Genomic DNA, 17,147 nt, shown 5'->3' on the forward strand with positions numbered 1-17,147 from the left:
ATTAATACTTCACATTTATCCACATTGAGCTCCATCTGCTATTCTTCAGCCCATTAACCCATTTGATTAAGATCCCTTTGTAATCTTAGAAAGCCATCATCACTGTCTACAATGCCACCAATTTTGCTGTTGTTTGCAAAGTTAGCCTTACCTTCTATATTGTCATCCAAATCATTTATATTAATGACAAACAAAAGAGGATCCCAGAACTGACCCCTGTGGAATACTGCTGGTCACAGGCCTCCAATCCAAAAAGCAACCCTCTACCATTACTCTCCTCGTGAATGAACCGCAGACAAATATGCAAGTGCAGATAATAAGGAGAACAAGTGAAATTTTGGCATTTTGTGCTGAAGGAATAGAATATAAAAGTAGGGAAGTGTTGTTGCAATGGTGAGACTTCATCTGGAATATTGCACACAATTTTGGTCCCCTCACTTGAGGAAGGATGTAATTACATTGGAGGTTGTTCAGAGAAGGGTTACATGATTAACTCCAGAGATGAAAGGCTTATCTTGTGAGGAGAGATTAATCAGTTTATATTCATTAGAGTTTAACAGGATGAGAGGAGATTCAATTGAGATACAAAGATGATAAAGGGGATTGACAAAGTAGACGTAGAGCTGATATTTCCCCTGTGGAGCAATCTAGAATGGTTTTAGACTAAGGCTTAGGAAATTTTAAATAGGAGGAATTACTTCTCTCAAACAGTCACAAATCAGTGGAATTCACCATTCCAGAATGCAGTGAACACCTTTAAGGAGACAGATTTTTAATTACTTATGGATTAAAGGATATGAGGAGCAGGTAGAAAAGTGGAGTGGAGGCTAAGATGAGATCAGTCATAATAATATTACATGTCAGAAAATTGTGAGGTGATGCATTTTGGGAGGACTAACAAAGGAAGGGAGTGTGTGTTGAACAATAGGATCCAAAGAAGTACAGATAATCTGAGGGACCTTGATGTGTGTGTACAAAGATTCTTGAAGGAAATAGGACAGATACACAAAATGTTTAAGAAGGCATATTGCCTTTATACGTCAAGGCATTGAACAGAAGAGCAAGAAGCTTGTGAGGGAGCTGTATTTAATGTCAGTTAGGCTACAGTGTGCAGTTCTGGTCTCCACACTATCCTAAGGACATGATTGCACTCGTGATCATAAAGACGAGATTTACTAGGATGGTGTCTGGGCTGGAGGTATTCATCTATGAAGAAAGGTTGTTTTCTTTCATTAAAACTGAGAGGGGCAATCTGATTGAGGTGCTCAAAGTTCTGAAGGGCATAGGCAGAGTAGATGGGGAGAAATTATTCCCTTAGCAGAGGGGTCAAACTAGGGGGCTTAGTTTTAAGGTAAAGAGCAGGAGGTTTAGAGGAGATTTGAGGGGAAATAGATAATTGTGGGTTTCTGGGACTCATTACCTGGAAGGGTGGTAAAGGTGGGAATCCTCAAGACATTTAAAAACTATTTAGATGCATTTGAAAAACTAGAGGATACGATCACCTGAGTGTTGGAAAATGGAGTTAGAATAGGTGAATGTTTGATGGCCAGCATGGATTCAATGATTGAAAGACTCTATGAATGACATAAATTGTATTCTGTGGTCTTCACTATTCATTGTGCTAATAAATTATTTTGATGAATTTTGACATTTACTCTCATAAATAAAAAGCATTTTCTTCAAAAATAGTTATATTTTCCAGCCCTAAAGAAAATAAGTTTTTTTTTTCATTTTTGCATAATTTCATTTACTGGACTGTAAAAAGAGCATGTAGTTGACATTTGTACTCATGGGAACAGAGCTGAAAATGTGGGCTGAGCTGATTGAAAACTGAGATTAGATGGCAGACTTCTCAAGACCATTTCATGTTGCATGGCTTCACCATAGTTCAGTGAAGAATTAACAAAACTGAAGATGGAAGAGACAATGGGAGATAGGAGGTTTATCATTCTGCATTCAAAAGGGACCGTATCCCCAAAGGCCACATCCGTGTTTATCTAAACTTCATCCAAATTTAACTACATGTCATTTGAGAGGCCTCTGTTCCTATAACTTAAGCCTAGCCCTTTTCCATAGCTGGAGCACCAGTCCCATCCAAAATGACAAGGGTTTCCTCATTCTTCATGGTGACCACAGTCAGTTGTGGTAACTCAGGAAAATGGGAGCAATGGTTTTGCAGCTGAGACTCCAAGAAGCCCCTAAATCCTAAGTGCTAGAACCAGGATTGACATAAGGCTGAGATTTACTGTGGGTGAACAGGGTGTCATCCACTGATTGGTGAACCAGTGGGAGCCCCACATCATTTCTGAGGGGAGACCAGGGAAATGAAATATCTGTCAGGCTCACTACACCAGACCTTTCTTGAGATTTAGGATTTCTAAAATCTTCCTACAGGGAGCTGCCAGCACATAAAAATCTGGCAACTCTACATCACCAGCAGTGTTGCTGGATCTTGGACACAGATAAGTGGAGCAGGATGTGGATTATGCAGAAAGGAGGCAGGAGCTTGTCCACATGGGTAGAAGGCTTTGACTTTCAGCTACCTCCCACTTCCCAACTGGATGCTCTGAAGGATAATCTCCTCCCATCCCCACGAGACCTCAGGCAAAAGATGGCCTGCAGGAGGTTCAGAGAGCTGTGTAATTCTGATTTATTTTTTCTCTTTTTTTGCAAAATCCATGGAAGTGCTCTTCCATTTCCTGTCACCAAATCGCCCATTATTTAAAAACCTGATAAGCACCATTAGTAAATCATCCATGTTTCTAGTTGAATCATTTCCATGCAAAGCCCAAGGACAATGCAAACCATCAAAGGTAAGGGGAAAGTATGGAGAAAGGGATGGGGGCTAAATCAAAATAGAGTTGAAAGGGGATATAAAGCACTCAAAGCCCTGTACTGCCCACTGTTCTCTAAAGACATCAGAAGTATTGATGGACACTGCACGTTCCCTCTCCAAAGACACTCAGGCACGAATATAACCACAAAAGAGGGAAGTGCTCCACCAAACGGGTTTCCCACCACCAAACCACCACAACTTTTTTTTTGCTTGTTTTTGACTATAAGCTACCACTAGTAATCTAGCAGCCAATACAAACCATATCAGGTGAAGGAGAGGCAAGGAGAGCAGGAATGTGCTAAATCAAGTTGGAATTGAAGGGGGAAATAAAGCACTGTATACTCCGTGATGCCAATGTCCCTCTAAAGGCATCTAGAGTATTGGTGGACATGGTGTACTCCCTCTCCAATGACACCTAGGCACGAACACAACCACAGAAAAGGAGCAGACAGTAGGCAGATATGACACCCCTTCCCCAGCAATTCCTATATTTTCTCCTGTTCAGACATGTTCTCATACACTTCTGAAGCAGGTGAGACTTAAACCCAGGCCACCTACAACAGGGATGGGGCATTACCATTGAACCACAAAAGCCCTCTGGGTCTGTTTTTAAAACATGTTTTAAAATGAGACAGAAAATGAAGTCACTGTTGTCAATAGATTTCATTATTTTATATATACAGCTTTTTTTCTCCAAAACCAGGAAAACATCCATGTAGCCAATTGGATAGTTACGAGCAAATCCTGTTAACGGCAACACTAAATTCAAAAAGTGATGGGAGAGGTGAGGGACAAAGGGAGGGGAGTCGATCAAAATAGAACTGGTGGAGTGAGTTGGTAGAAATAAAGCACTGTGACACACACCCTTCCTCCCCCAACTCCCCCCACTCTGGTGACCATCTCTCTCTGAAGGCATTTAGAGTATTGGTGGACACCACATGCTCACTCTTCAATGACATCTAGGCATGAATATGACCACAGAGAAGTGAAAGATAGATATCATACCTTTCAAAGCAATTCCTATTTAATCATAAAGCAAGCATTCATTTGAGTTGGGCCGAGGATCATTGGCATTGTGGAGATAGTCAGAGTCCAACTGACATCTCACTATGGGTAGAGTCAAAAAGTGTGGCACTGGAAAAGCACAGCAGGTCAGGCAGCATCCGAGGAGCGGTGGAGTCAACATTTCAGGCATAAGCCCTGAGTCAGGAATGTGTAAGGGGAAGATAGGCAAGTTGGGCATGTCACTCTCTTCCCACCTTTGACTTTATTTTGCATGGTTTTCCCACTGCTGGCACATTGAAGTACACCTCCCCTATAATTTAATGGTCATTGTTACCATATCATCTGTTGTGAAGGACTGGATTAAATTCCACCGTAAGTGGGTAAGTTTTATAGCAGGTGGATTGGAGGAGGATTCTTCATGACATAGGCAGCTGACAAAAGAATTCCAAAGATAGATTATATCAGACTTTAAAAGTTAACTCTGTTCTCTCTTCACAGATGCTGCCAGATGCATAGAGTTTCTCCAGCACTTTCTACTTTTATTTCAGACAAAAAACTATGTGATTTTATGAACGCCTGAAAATAGCCTTCTACATTCTCAGATTAAAAATAGCTTCTTGGGCAAGTATCAAATTCATTGACATATGTGAAATTATAATGCAAAGTGAGTCAGTAGCTTCAGGAGAAAAAAGTGGAAAATAAAAAGAGCTAAAATAACATGTAGAGTACAAGATTAATCAAATATCCTGAAGAATTTTTTGTCTCCAATAGATTGGATAAGGGAGACATCTTTGTTTTATTTTCTGAAAAGTTTCTTTCTATTCACTTAAATTTTCTCAGGGCATTGAAGGATAGCAAATCATCTGAGGGGTTTGAAAAGGTAGAAATCATGTTAAATAATGACAACTATCATATTGTAAGTGTTTTGTTTTGAGCTATCATGATTTATAGTATTATTAATTCTCTTGCAAGCTTTCACATTCTAATTATTGCCTATTTAGAGAATTATGGGCATAACCTTTATATAGAGCTATCCCGATGTAACATTGTGAAATTCAGCTGATATCAAGAATGAGGAATTTTTACTGCAGACTAGTGTGCCTTGCATGGTGGCAATGAAGCAGAACCTCACAATGTCGTGCAAAAACAAAAGTTCTGTACCTATGTGTCTCTTATTAAGCACAACAAAGCAGAAAACACACATAAAAGAACCAACATTGTTTATAAATATCTCCACTTTTAAACACCCATTAAATTTGGTCAACTGGAAAATCCAAATTGAATTGGGAGTTTGTTCACTGTAACGTTACAACAAAGCGCAATCCTGTCACATCTGACATCCACATAAATGAGCTTTGAGTAGCAGGAATTATGATCCATGTAAATGGTAGTCACGATTCTTAAAGAGAATGGCAACTTTCTAAGTTTTACATGCTGTGACATAATGAGAATATCATGCAGCAAGTATATGGTATTATGATTTTCCACCTCCAATTTGATGAGCAGTCACTGAACAACGATCAAGCTGTGGATCAGTAATTTTCTTAATTATCCTGCGTTCAGTTTCTCATTGCCTTAACCATTTGAGTAGCCATGAGAATTTGAGGGAAATAATTAAAACTTGTAACCACGTGTTATTCATAAGTGAATTTTCTACTTACACTGTTTTATCCTGGTAAGGACTAATGGTACCATTATTCAACTGGCCTTTTCCTCTGAGGGTGAAAAAAAACAGCAAAATGTTGCTTCATGAATTTATTCATAGAACATAGAAGAGTAATGGGCTGTTCAGCCCACAATATTGTGCTGAACATGATGCCAAATTGAATTAATCTCTTCTGCTTGCCCTTGGTCCATATCCCTCCATTCTTTGTACATTCATGTGCTTATCTAAAAACCCATTAGATAATGGGTTTTTATCTAATTAAACCCAGCCCTATTGTATCTACCTCCACCACCATCCCTGGCAGTGTGTTCTAGACACCTACCACTTTGTCACATCTCCTTTGAACTTTCCGCCTCTTAACTTAAATGCATGCCCCTAGTATTAGACATTTCAACTCTGGGAAAAAAAGGACTCTGACTGTCAACTCTATCTATGCACCTCATAATTTTATAGACTTCTATCTAGTCTCCCCTCAGCCTCCACCACTCAAGGGAAAACAACCAAAGTTTTTCTATACTCTTCTTATAGTTCATACACTCTAATATAGGCAACATTGTGGTAAACCTCTTCTGCACCTTCTCCACAGCCTCCACATCCTTCCTGTAATGTGGCATCCAGAATTGAATGCAATACTCTAAGTGCAGCCTAACCAAAGTTTTATAAAACTACAACTTGACAGCTTGACTCTTGTACTTAGTTCCCCAAACAATAAAGACAAGAATGCCATACGCCTTCCTTACCAGCCTATCTACTTGTGTGACCACTTTCAGGGAGCTACAGACTTGAATTCCGAGATCCCTCTGTACATCAGTGCTGTTTGGTGTCTTGCCATTAACTGTATGCTTTTCCTTAACATTTGATCTCTCAAAGCAGCACTTCACACAAGCCCAGATTTAACTCCATCTGTCATTTCTCCCCATCCATATCTGCAACTGATGTATCCTTTATATCCTTAACAACCTTCCACACTATCCACAATTCCACTGATCTTTGTGAGTTCATGATTTGGAGATGCCGGTGTTGGACTGGGGTGTACAAAGTTAAAAATCACACAACACCAGGTTATAGTCCAATAGCTTTAATTTGAAGCACACTAGCTTTCGGAGCATCGCTCCTTCATCGGGTGATAGTGGAGGGCTCAATCCTAACACACAGAATTTATAGCAAAAATTTACATTGTGATGTAACTGAAATTATACATTGAAAAATTGATTGTCTGTTGAGTCTTTCATCTGTTTGAAAACCATGATAGTTTCACTTCTTTCATGTGTAAATCACAAAACCTTTTTTTTAAAAAGTTGCATTCTCAGATTGGCTGTTAATGGGTGATAGCTAGACAATATGTTGAAGGTGTTAGCCCCTTGTGCTCTTTGTCTTTGCCATGATGTTTAGACTGATTCTAATCTAAAAAGTGAGATAACAGAATTTTACATGAATTCATGCAATTTTTGAGCTCAGAGTTTTACATGAATGCATGCAGTTTTTGAGCATAGTACAATGTAGCCCTGCAAGTACAAAATATATGTGTGCATGTGGGTCTTTGTCTGTGTGTGTGTCTGTCTGTCTGTCTGGGTTGGGGGTTGTGAATGTCAGAAAGTGTATATGTGTGTGTGTGTATAGAGTGTCTTAAGTCTGTGAGGGGGTGCATGTGGGAGTGTCTGTGTGTCTGTACAGGTGTGTGCGCGTGTCTGTGTGCACGTCCATGTATTTGTGTGCGCGTCCATGTATTTGTGTGTGTGTGTGTGTGTGTGTGTGTGTGTAGGAGTGTCTGTCTGGATGTATAGTGCAATGGTGGTCACCTGTAATGTGACATGAACCCAAGATCCCGTTTGAGGCCCTCCCTATAGGTACCGAACTTAGCTATCAGCCTCTCCTCAGTCACTTTTCGCTGCTGCCTGTCCCGAAGTCTCTCAGGACAACTCCATACACCCCTGTCATGGTATGCGCTGCAAGACGTGTCAGAGTGTAGACATAGATACCACCATTACGCATGGGGACACCTCCCACCTTGTACATGGCAGGTATTCATGTGACTCAGGGTGGTAAAAACAATGACTGCAGATGCTGGAAACCAGATTCTGGATCAGTGGTGCTGGAAGAGCACAGCAGTTCAAGCAGCATCCAATGAGCAGCGAAATTGATGTTTCGGGCAAAAGGCCTTCATCAGGCAGCTCATTGGATGCTGCCTGAACTGCTGTGCTCTTCCAGCACCACTGATCCAGACTCATGTGACTCAGCCAACTTTGTCTATCTTATACGTTGCAGGCAAGGATGCCCTGAGGCATGGTACATTGGGGAAACTGAGCAAAAGCTACAGCAACGGATGAATGGGCGCCACACAACAATCAACAGACAGGTGTGTTCCCTCCAAGTTGGGGAACACTTCAGTGGTCCAGGACATCCGACCTCGGACCTTCAGGTGACCATCCTCCAAGGCAGACTTCAGGACAGGCAGCAATGAAAAATGGCCGAGCAGAGGCTGATAGCTAAGTTCGGTACCCATAGGGATGGTCTCAACTGGGACCTTGGGTTCATGTCACATTACAGGTGACCACCATTGCACTATACACACACACAGACACTCCTACACACACACACACACACACACACACACACACACACGCAGACACACACACGCAGACACACATACACAGACGTGCACACAGACACCACACACACCCTTACACACACATACACTTTTTCACACTCACAACCCCCAACCCAGACAGACAGACACACACAGACAGACAAAGACCCACATGCACACATATATTTTGTGGGGTGAATTTGTACTTTCAGGGTTACATTGTACTTTGTTCAAAAACTGCATACATTCATATAAAACTCCATTATCTCACTTTTTAGATTAGAATCAATTTAAACATCATGGCGTAGACAGAGAACACAGGGGGCTAACACCTTCAACGTATTGTCTAGCCAACCTGAGAATGCAACTTTTAAAAAAAAGGTTTTGTGATTTTCACATGAAAGAAGTGAAATTATCATGATATTCAAACAGATAAAAGACTCAACAGACAATTAATTTTTCAATGTATAATTTCAGTTACATCACAATGTAAATATTTGCTATAAATTCTGTGTGTTAGGATTGAGCCCTCCACTATCACCTGATGAACGCGCGACGCTCCGAAAGCTAGTGTGCTTCCAATTAAACCTGTTGGACTATAACCTGGTGTTTTGTGATCTTTGATCTTTGCTTTCTCTGCCAACTTACTAACTCACCCATCTACGTTTTCATCCAAGTCATTCATATATATCACAAGCAGCAGAGGCTCCAGTATTCATCTTTACGGAACACCATTAGTAATGGACCACCAGCCAGAAACGCACCCTTTCACCACTACCTTCGACGCTCTATGGGCAAGCCAATTCTGAATCCAAGCAGCCAAGTCACTGTGAAACCAGTGCACCTTACTCTTCTGAATGAGCCTACCATGAGGGATCTTGTCAAAAGCCTTACTAAAATTCATGTAGACAACGTTCACTCTTCTACCCTCAATAATTACCTTTATCACCTCCTCAAAAAACCTAATCCAATTAGTAATACATGACCTGCACCAAAAAGCCCTGCTAACTGTCCTTAATTAGGCAATTCTTCTCCAAATGCAACTAAATCCTATCCCTAATAATTCTCTTCAGTAACTTCCCACCACCAGTATATGGTTTTCTGGATTATCCCTATTTCCCTTTTTGGACAGAGAAATAATGTTAGCTACTTGCCAGTCCCCGGGACCTCTCCAGTGGCTAACGAAGATGCAAAGATCTTGGGCAAGGATCCAGCAATCTCCTCTCTTGGCTTTCTTAATAACCTGGCATAGATACCATTGGGCCCTGGGGACTTATCCATCTTAATGCTCTTCAAGAAACCCAAAACCATTTCTTTCTTGATCTTAAAATCTCTTAGCATATTAGCATGCTCCACACTAATCTCCATGTCCTCCTCCTGGGTGAATACTTACTCATTTAGGATCTCATCCACATCCTCTGCCTCCAGGCACAAATTCCCTCCTTTATCCTTGACTGGTCCTACCCGCTATAAGGAATTCAATAAGGAAGTTATTCCTTATTGAAAAAGAATGTAGTCAAAATGGCATTGTGACTTTGTATAAATATATAAAATGAATGATATAAAATTCAGTGTTGGCATGTTCTATTTGTTAAAATCTGTAACTATCTTGAAACTTTTATTTGATTTATTTAATTTAGATATAACTGATTACAAACAATGGTATTTTTGTGACAAAAATACTCTGCAAATCTACTATTCTTGAGAGCAGAATGGTTTTACATTCTATAAATGCTTTTAATTCTTTGGAGAGGATATTTCACTATGTTCATCATACTGGAAATAAACACAAGCTGTAATATACTGAAAAGAGCATTGAGTGTTCTCTGCTAATTTACAGTGAATCATTTAGTTACAATATTGCAAATTCGCCAAACAATTCACTGTCCAAGCTCACAAGCAGAATTACAGTTTATTTACACAAAAATAAATGAAATGTTTGTGCAGACTGGTGCAAAAACAAATACTTAGCTCATTTATCTTGAAATGTGTCTCAGATGCTCAATAATATCAAGCATTTTGAATGTTCTTTCAGAGCATGTAAGAATATTGTACAAAAGCAAGCAGTTTGATACAGTTTTAGCAACAAATTGATTGTTTCCTGCATAATAAAACTAAAATCACAAATCTTCTCAACTAACTTATGTAGCTGCAGATTTCCCATCCAAATATTATGTTATGCAACAATGCTCAATTTTTGGGTTGATGATAATGTTTCAAGCAAATCAGTAATCTAGAAGAAGCTCTCCTTCAAAGTGAAATTCCTAGAGATCTGGGACTCAACCTTGATGTTTACACGTCTGATTTTTGAGGGGTTAGGATTGGGGCAAGCGGAGTTTGCACATATGCAGTGCCTGAAGGCAATTGGTCATTCAAATAACTGCGTTGAAGTCAGAATTTGGAAACCCTTGGGGCCGCAGCCCACATTGTGGAGAATAGACCAGGGCAGTGCATGCGTATCATCCTAGAAACCATGGGGGTGGAGATCAAGATCCAAGGTAGGGCAGGGTCAGGTATCCTTCAGGACTTCTCCAATGATGGAGGGAAGATTAGTGATGAAGCAACTGAAGATAGTTGAGCTTAGGTCACTATCCTCAGGAGCTCTTACAGAGTTTTCTTGGAACTGGGATGACTGATCTCCAGCAACCACAACTATCTCCTTATGTGTCAGGTATGACTCCAAACTTACAGGAGAGTTTGCCTCCTACTGCCCATTGATTCCAGTTTTGCTAAAGCTTCTTGATGCCACACTCGGTCGAATGCGGCCTTGAAGTCAAGAGCTGTCACCCTCACCTCACCTCTGGAATTCGGTTCTTTTGTTCATGCTTGAATGTTTGGGTGTTGAGAAGATTGTATGTAAAAGATGCATAAATCCTTACCTAACTTGCCAAGACATGTGAAAAACTATCAAGAGAACTGTGTCAGGGCAGCGGGATCTAAGTGTCCTTGTGCATGAACCACAGAAAGTGTATATACAGGTGCAGCATATAATAAAAAAGGCACAAAAGCAAATTACTGCGGATGCTGGAATCTGAAACCAAAAGAGAAAATGCTGGAAAATCTCAGCAGATCTGGCAGCATCTGTAAGGAGAGAAAAAAGCTGACATTTCGAGTTGACAAAGGGTCAGTTAGACTCGAAATGGCAGCTCTTTTCTCTCCTTACAGATGCTGCCAGACCTGCTGAGATTTTCCAGCATTTTCTCTTTGGGTAATAAAAAAGGCAAATGGAATCTTGGCATTTACTGCAAAAGAACTAGATTATGAAAGTAAAGACGTGTAATTATATAAAGTACTGGTGAGACCACATCTTGAATATTGTGTGCAGTTTTGATCCCCTTACTTGAGGAAAGATGGGGTGGCATTGGATACAGTTCAGAGGAGGTTCACCAGATTGATTCAGGGGATGAAAGGGCTATTGTATGGGAAGCAGTTGAATAGCTTGTACATTTTACTTACTGAGTTCAGAAGAGTGAGGCAGGATCTGACTGAGGTATATAAAATACTAAAGGGAATTGATAAGGTGGGCATTGAACAAACATTCCCCTTTGTGTGAAAGTCTTGAACAAGAGGTCATAGATACAGAGTGATAGGAGGCAGATACAAAACCGAGATGAAGAGAAACTATTTCTCTCACAAGGTTGTAAATCTTTGGAACTCACTGCCCCAAAGTGCAGTGGAAGCAGAATCAATCAACAGATTCAAGAAAGAAATAGATAATGTTTCTGATGAAAAGGGGATGAAGGGTTCTGGGGAGCAGACAGAAATGTGGAGTTGAGATTAGGATAAGATCAGCAAAGATCATGTTAAATGGCAATGAGTTCAAAGGGCTGAATTGCTTACTCACATTCCCAAACCATATGTTATGTTCTCATGTTGTAGGGAAAGGGTGCCAGGTTTATGATAGGGCTCAGTGCCAAGTAGTTGAGGAGGTAGGGTGCCAGGCAAGTGAAGGTTTAGGATGCCAAGTAGATGAGGGATTAGGTTCCCAGGTGGCTGAGGGGGTAAGAAGTCAGTTGAGTGGATGAGTGTTTTGAGTAGGTTGAAGGTTCAAGTCTGTGGGGTTTTTTATTCACTCATGAGATGTGGGCATTATTGGCTGGTCAATATTGATTGTCCATTCTTATATGCCTTTCAGATGGTGGTGGTGAGCTGCCTTCTTGAACCTACTGCAGTCCACATGCTGTAGGTTGACCCACAATGCCCTTAAGGTGGGAATTCCAGGATTTTGACCCAGCGAGAGTGAAGGAACAGTGATATATTTCCAAGTCAGGATGGTGAATGGCTTGGAGGGGAACTTGCAGAGGTGGCGTTTCCATATATCTGCTGCCCTTGTCCTTCTGTATGGAAGTGGTTATGTGTTTGGAAGCTGAGAATCTTTGGTGAATTGCTGTGGTGCATGCTGCTGCTGCTACTGAGCATTAGGTAGTGGATGAATTGGATGTTTGGAGATGTAGTGGCAGTCAAACAGGCTGCTTTAACCTGAATGGTGTCAAGCTGCTTGTGGGAGCTGCATCGATCTAGACAGGTGGGGCGCATTCCATCACACTCCTGACTTTTGCCTTGTCAATCTTGGACAGGCTTTTGGAAATCAGGGGCTGTGTTACTCACTGCAGTATTCCTAGCCCCTGACCTGCTCTTGTAGCCACTTTGTTTATATGGTGAGTTCAGTTAAGTTTCTGCTCATTCGTAATGCCAAGGATGTTGATAGTGGGGGTTGGTGACATCAGTGAACGCCTAGCGAAGATGGTTAGATTCTGCCATGCTGGAAATGTTCATTGCCTGGCATTTGTATGGCCCAATTGTTACTTGGCATTTGTCAACCCAAACCTAGAAATTGTCCAGGTCTTGTTTCATTTGAACAAGGCTGCTTCAGTACTTGAGGAGTCATGAATGGTGCTGAACATTGTGTAATCATTGGCAAATATCCCCACTTGATGGAGGGAAGATCATTTATGAAGCAACTGAAGATAGTTGAGCTTAGGTCACTATCCTGAGGAACTCCTACAGAGCTCTCTTGAAGCTGGGACTACTGATCTTCAGCAACCACAACCATCTTCTTATGTGTCAGGTATGACCCCAACCCTACTGGGGAGCTTGCCTCCTACTGCCCATTGATTTCAGTTTTGCTAGTGCTCCTTGATGCCACACTCAGTCAAATGCAGCCTTGATGTCAAGGGCTATCACTCTCACCTCATCTCTGGGATTCAGCTCTTTTGTTCGTGTTTGAACCAAGGCTGTAATGAAGTCAGGAGCTGAGTGGCCCTGGCAGAACTCAAACTGGACATCACTGAGCAGACTATTGCTGAGCAGGTGCTGCTTGATAAGTGTGGTGCTGGAAAAGCACAGCAGGTCAGGGAGCATCTGAGGAGCAGGAGAGCCGATGTTTTGGGATAAGCCCTTTCCCATTGCTGATTAAGGGCTTATGCCTGAAACATTGCCTCTTCTGCTCCTCGGATGCTGTCTTACCTGTTGTATTTTTCCAGCACAAGACTTTTCTACTCTGATCTCTAGCAACTGTAATCTTCACTTTCTCTCAGGTGCTGCTTGATAGCACTATTGATGGCATCTTCCATTAATTTAATGATATCGAGAGGAGACTGATGCAGTGATAATTGGCCATGTTGGATCTGTCCTACTCTTTGTGTACAGGACATACCTGGGGAATATTCCATATTGTTGGGTAGATGCCTGTGTTGCTACTATACCACAACTTGGTTAGGGAACATCAAGTCTGGAGGACAAGACTTCAGTACTATTGCCAGAATGTTGCCAGTTGCCAATAGCCTTTATATTATCCAGTGACTCCAACCATTTCTTGTTATCACACGGAGTGAATCGAATTGGCTGAATGATGATGCTGGGGACCTGTGGAGGAAGCCAAGATGGATCCATTTGACACTTCTGGCTGAAGATAGCTGTGAGTGATTCAGCTTATATTTTGCATTGGTGTGATGCATTTTTCCATAATTGAGGATGAGGATATTTGTGAAGCCTCCTCCTTCAGTGATTTATTTACTTGTCTACCACCAATCCGATTGGATGTAATGGAACCATAGGCCTTAGATCTGATCTGTAGATGTGGGATTGCTTAGTTCTGTCTATCACTGTTAGGCATGCAGTAGCCCTCTCTTACAGCTTCACCTGGTTGACACCTCATTTTCAGGTACGCCTGATTCTGCTCCTGGCATGCCCTCTTGCAATCTCCATTGAACCAGGGTTGATACCCTTATTTTACGGTTCTGGCTAAGTGGGTTATATGACATGCCATGAGCTGGCAAAATGTGCTGGGGTACAATTCTGCTGCTGTTGATGGCTCACAGTGCCTCATGTATTCCCAATCTTGAGTTGCTAAATCTGTCCAATGTAGCACAATGACAGTGCCACACAACACGATTCTCAATGTGAATGTAGGACATCATCTCCACAAGGATTGTGCACTTACCAATGTTGTTGTGGACAGATGCATCTTCAGCCAGCAGCTTGATAAGGATGAGGTCAAGTATGTTTTTCACTCTTGCTGGTTGCCTTACCACTCTCACAGACCCAGTCTAGCAGATTTTCTCTTTTTAGGACCCAACCAGCTCAAACAATAATACTGCTGCCAAGCCACTCTTGGTGATGGACATTTAAATCCCCCACCCAGAGTATATTTTGGCCTTTGCCACCCTCAATGCTTCATCCAAATATTGTTCAACATGGAAAAGTACTGAATGATTATAGTGAAGGATTGTACATGGCAATTAGCAGGAGACTTCCTTGCCCCATGTTTAAAGTGAAGCCATGGCACTTCATGTGGTCCAGAGTCAATGTTGAGGACTCCTGGAGGAACTCCCTCCTGACTGTATACCACTGACACCACCTTTGCTGGATCTGTTGGAGTGGTGTGATCTGCAGATTAGCCATAGTACCCAAGCATTAATCCAGACCTATATTCAACATGATTCCAAAATAAGTAATAAGCAACAGAGTCAGCCTCATAAGTTACACTTGAACCTCTTGCTAAAATCACTATTAGCTATTAAACATAGCACAATTTAGGTTTAGAATGAGAAGAATACACAAAATAATACTTAGTTTAACAATTATTTCTGCATACGAAAAGTATACTTCACTAATTGAGAAAAAGCATTTGACAGACTAAAGCACAGGAGCCTAATAAATGTTCTGGAGACACAAAATTGACCACAGAAGGATCAGTTTAATGATGAATCCCTATCATGCATAATAAGCTTTGGGAATTGATGACAAGTTAATAAATTGGACAAAGATTAGAAGAGAAGTAAGAGACTTGTTTACAATATATATTGAAATATTTACAATATATAAGCTGAATTGCCTTTGAATAAGTCTAAATGAATTTTACATTGAGGTCATAGAAGGCAGAGGCGTTGCCGTGATCATGATCAATAAAAAACTAAGAAATTGCCTAAAGTACAAAATGATACAGTATTGAGATTGTTATGATTGCAAATTAGCAAAACAAGCAATGATAAAAGTGAAATAAGAAAGGCAGAATTAAATATCTGGCTGCAGTAGAGATAAAGGTTCAACTGGAAGATTGGGAACTAATGGCTGTGAATGAGGTTCAAAAAAAGCACAGAGTGGATCAGTAGAAACATCCAAGTTTCATCATAGTGATTAAGCAAGGAAACACTGATGCTAAATTTTGCTGCAGTGCCAAATATAAAATCCAATTGATTGAGTAATGGACAGTAATGATGGCTGAAAAGGTTTAATACTATTAAAATGTTGCACATGATTTATAACTTTAAAATGAGCACATTCAGGCCGTAAGTTGTGTGCAACATTGAGCATTTTTAGGTCACTACAAATGAGGTTTTATTAATCTCAGCTCTGGCAATATGAAGTTGCAGTATAAATGTTATAAGTATCTTTATCAGATGAAATATCATTCTCCATGTAATGTTAATAAGCCACAAATTTGTCCTTAATTTATGAAGCATAGGTATACCTTCTAGTTCATTTTATTTGTGAATAAATGATTGCCAACATTTAGGGTATGAAGAAGTATGTTCAATTAAATACAGATATTGCGGCATTAGGAAAATATTGATAAAAATACAATTGTGTGCTTGCCAATTCTCTGGCAGATGTGTTCTCATAACAGTTAGAATGAGATATATCTTCTGTTGATTTAAGAAAAAGAAATTAAAAGTGTTTTCTAGAACATCAGAAAAGTAAAAGCAGAAAAATCATATAGAACTACATGAACATCATCTCACAACCTTGAATTGAAAAACAACCTTGATTTGACCACAGTGGGGAGTACTGTGAAGAACTGGAGAAGATGAAGGGAAAAATTATGAGAATGACTCCAGAACTGAAAGGTTCAACATATCAGGAAAAATTGAACTGACTGAGGTTCTTTGTTCTATAGAAAGCACAGATGCAGTCCGATAAAGATTTTAATATTATGAAAGAATAAAATTACAGGGCTTCCATTTGTAGGTAGAGACTAGAACTAGGGGCCATAAATACAAAATAGGGACTAACAACTCCAAAAGGCAATTTAGAAGAAATATATTTACCCAGAGAATGTTTATAATGTGAAATGTCTACCATGTTAAGATGTGATTGTAAATAATACAAGGTGCTTTAAGTGTGAGCAAGATGACACATGAGGTAGCAAGGAATATAACATTGACAGATCACCCAAGTTCTTAATGCATGGAGTAACAGGCTCAATGAGCCAAATGGCCTACTCGTGCTGCTACTACTATGAAAAAACATTGTACATTGATGGGGTTATATGAAGAGACTTATTTGGAGAACAAACATTGGCATAGATTGTTTGGTCCAAACCCTTGCTTTCTGATCTGTAACTATTCTGAAGAACGTGAGGATGCCATGCCCTTCCCTCATCACTAGCTCAAGAAGGACATAGATGTGAATCAATGCGCATTATAAGTTTGAAGAAATGTTATCATAAGGAAGGTATCCACCAGCATGAGGTGAAGAAAAGAGAGAAACAACAGCAATTTGGTATCTACTTATTTTTTGCAGCACCTATTCATGTGCTATTTTATCAAATA

Source organism: Hemiscyllium ocellatum, chromosome 3, assembly GCF_020745735.1.
Source record: "Hemiscyllium ocellatum isolate sHemOce1 chromosome 3, sHemOce1.pat.X.cur, whole genome shotgun sequence".
NCBI classification, from domain to species: Eukaryota; Metazoa; Chordata; class Chondrichthyes; order Orectolobiformes; family Hemiscylliidae; genus Hemiscyllium; species Hemiscyllium ocellatum.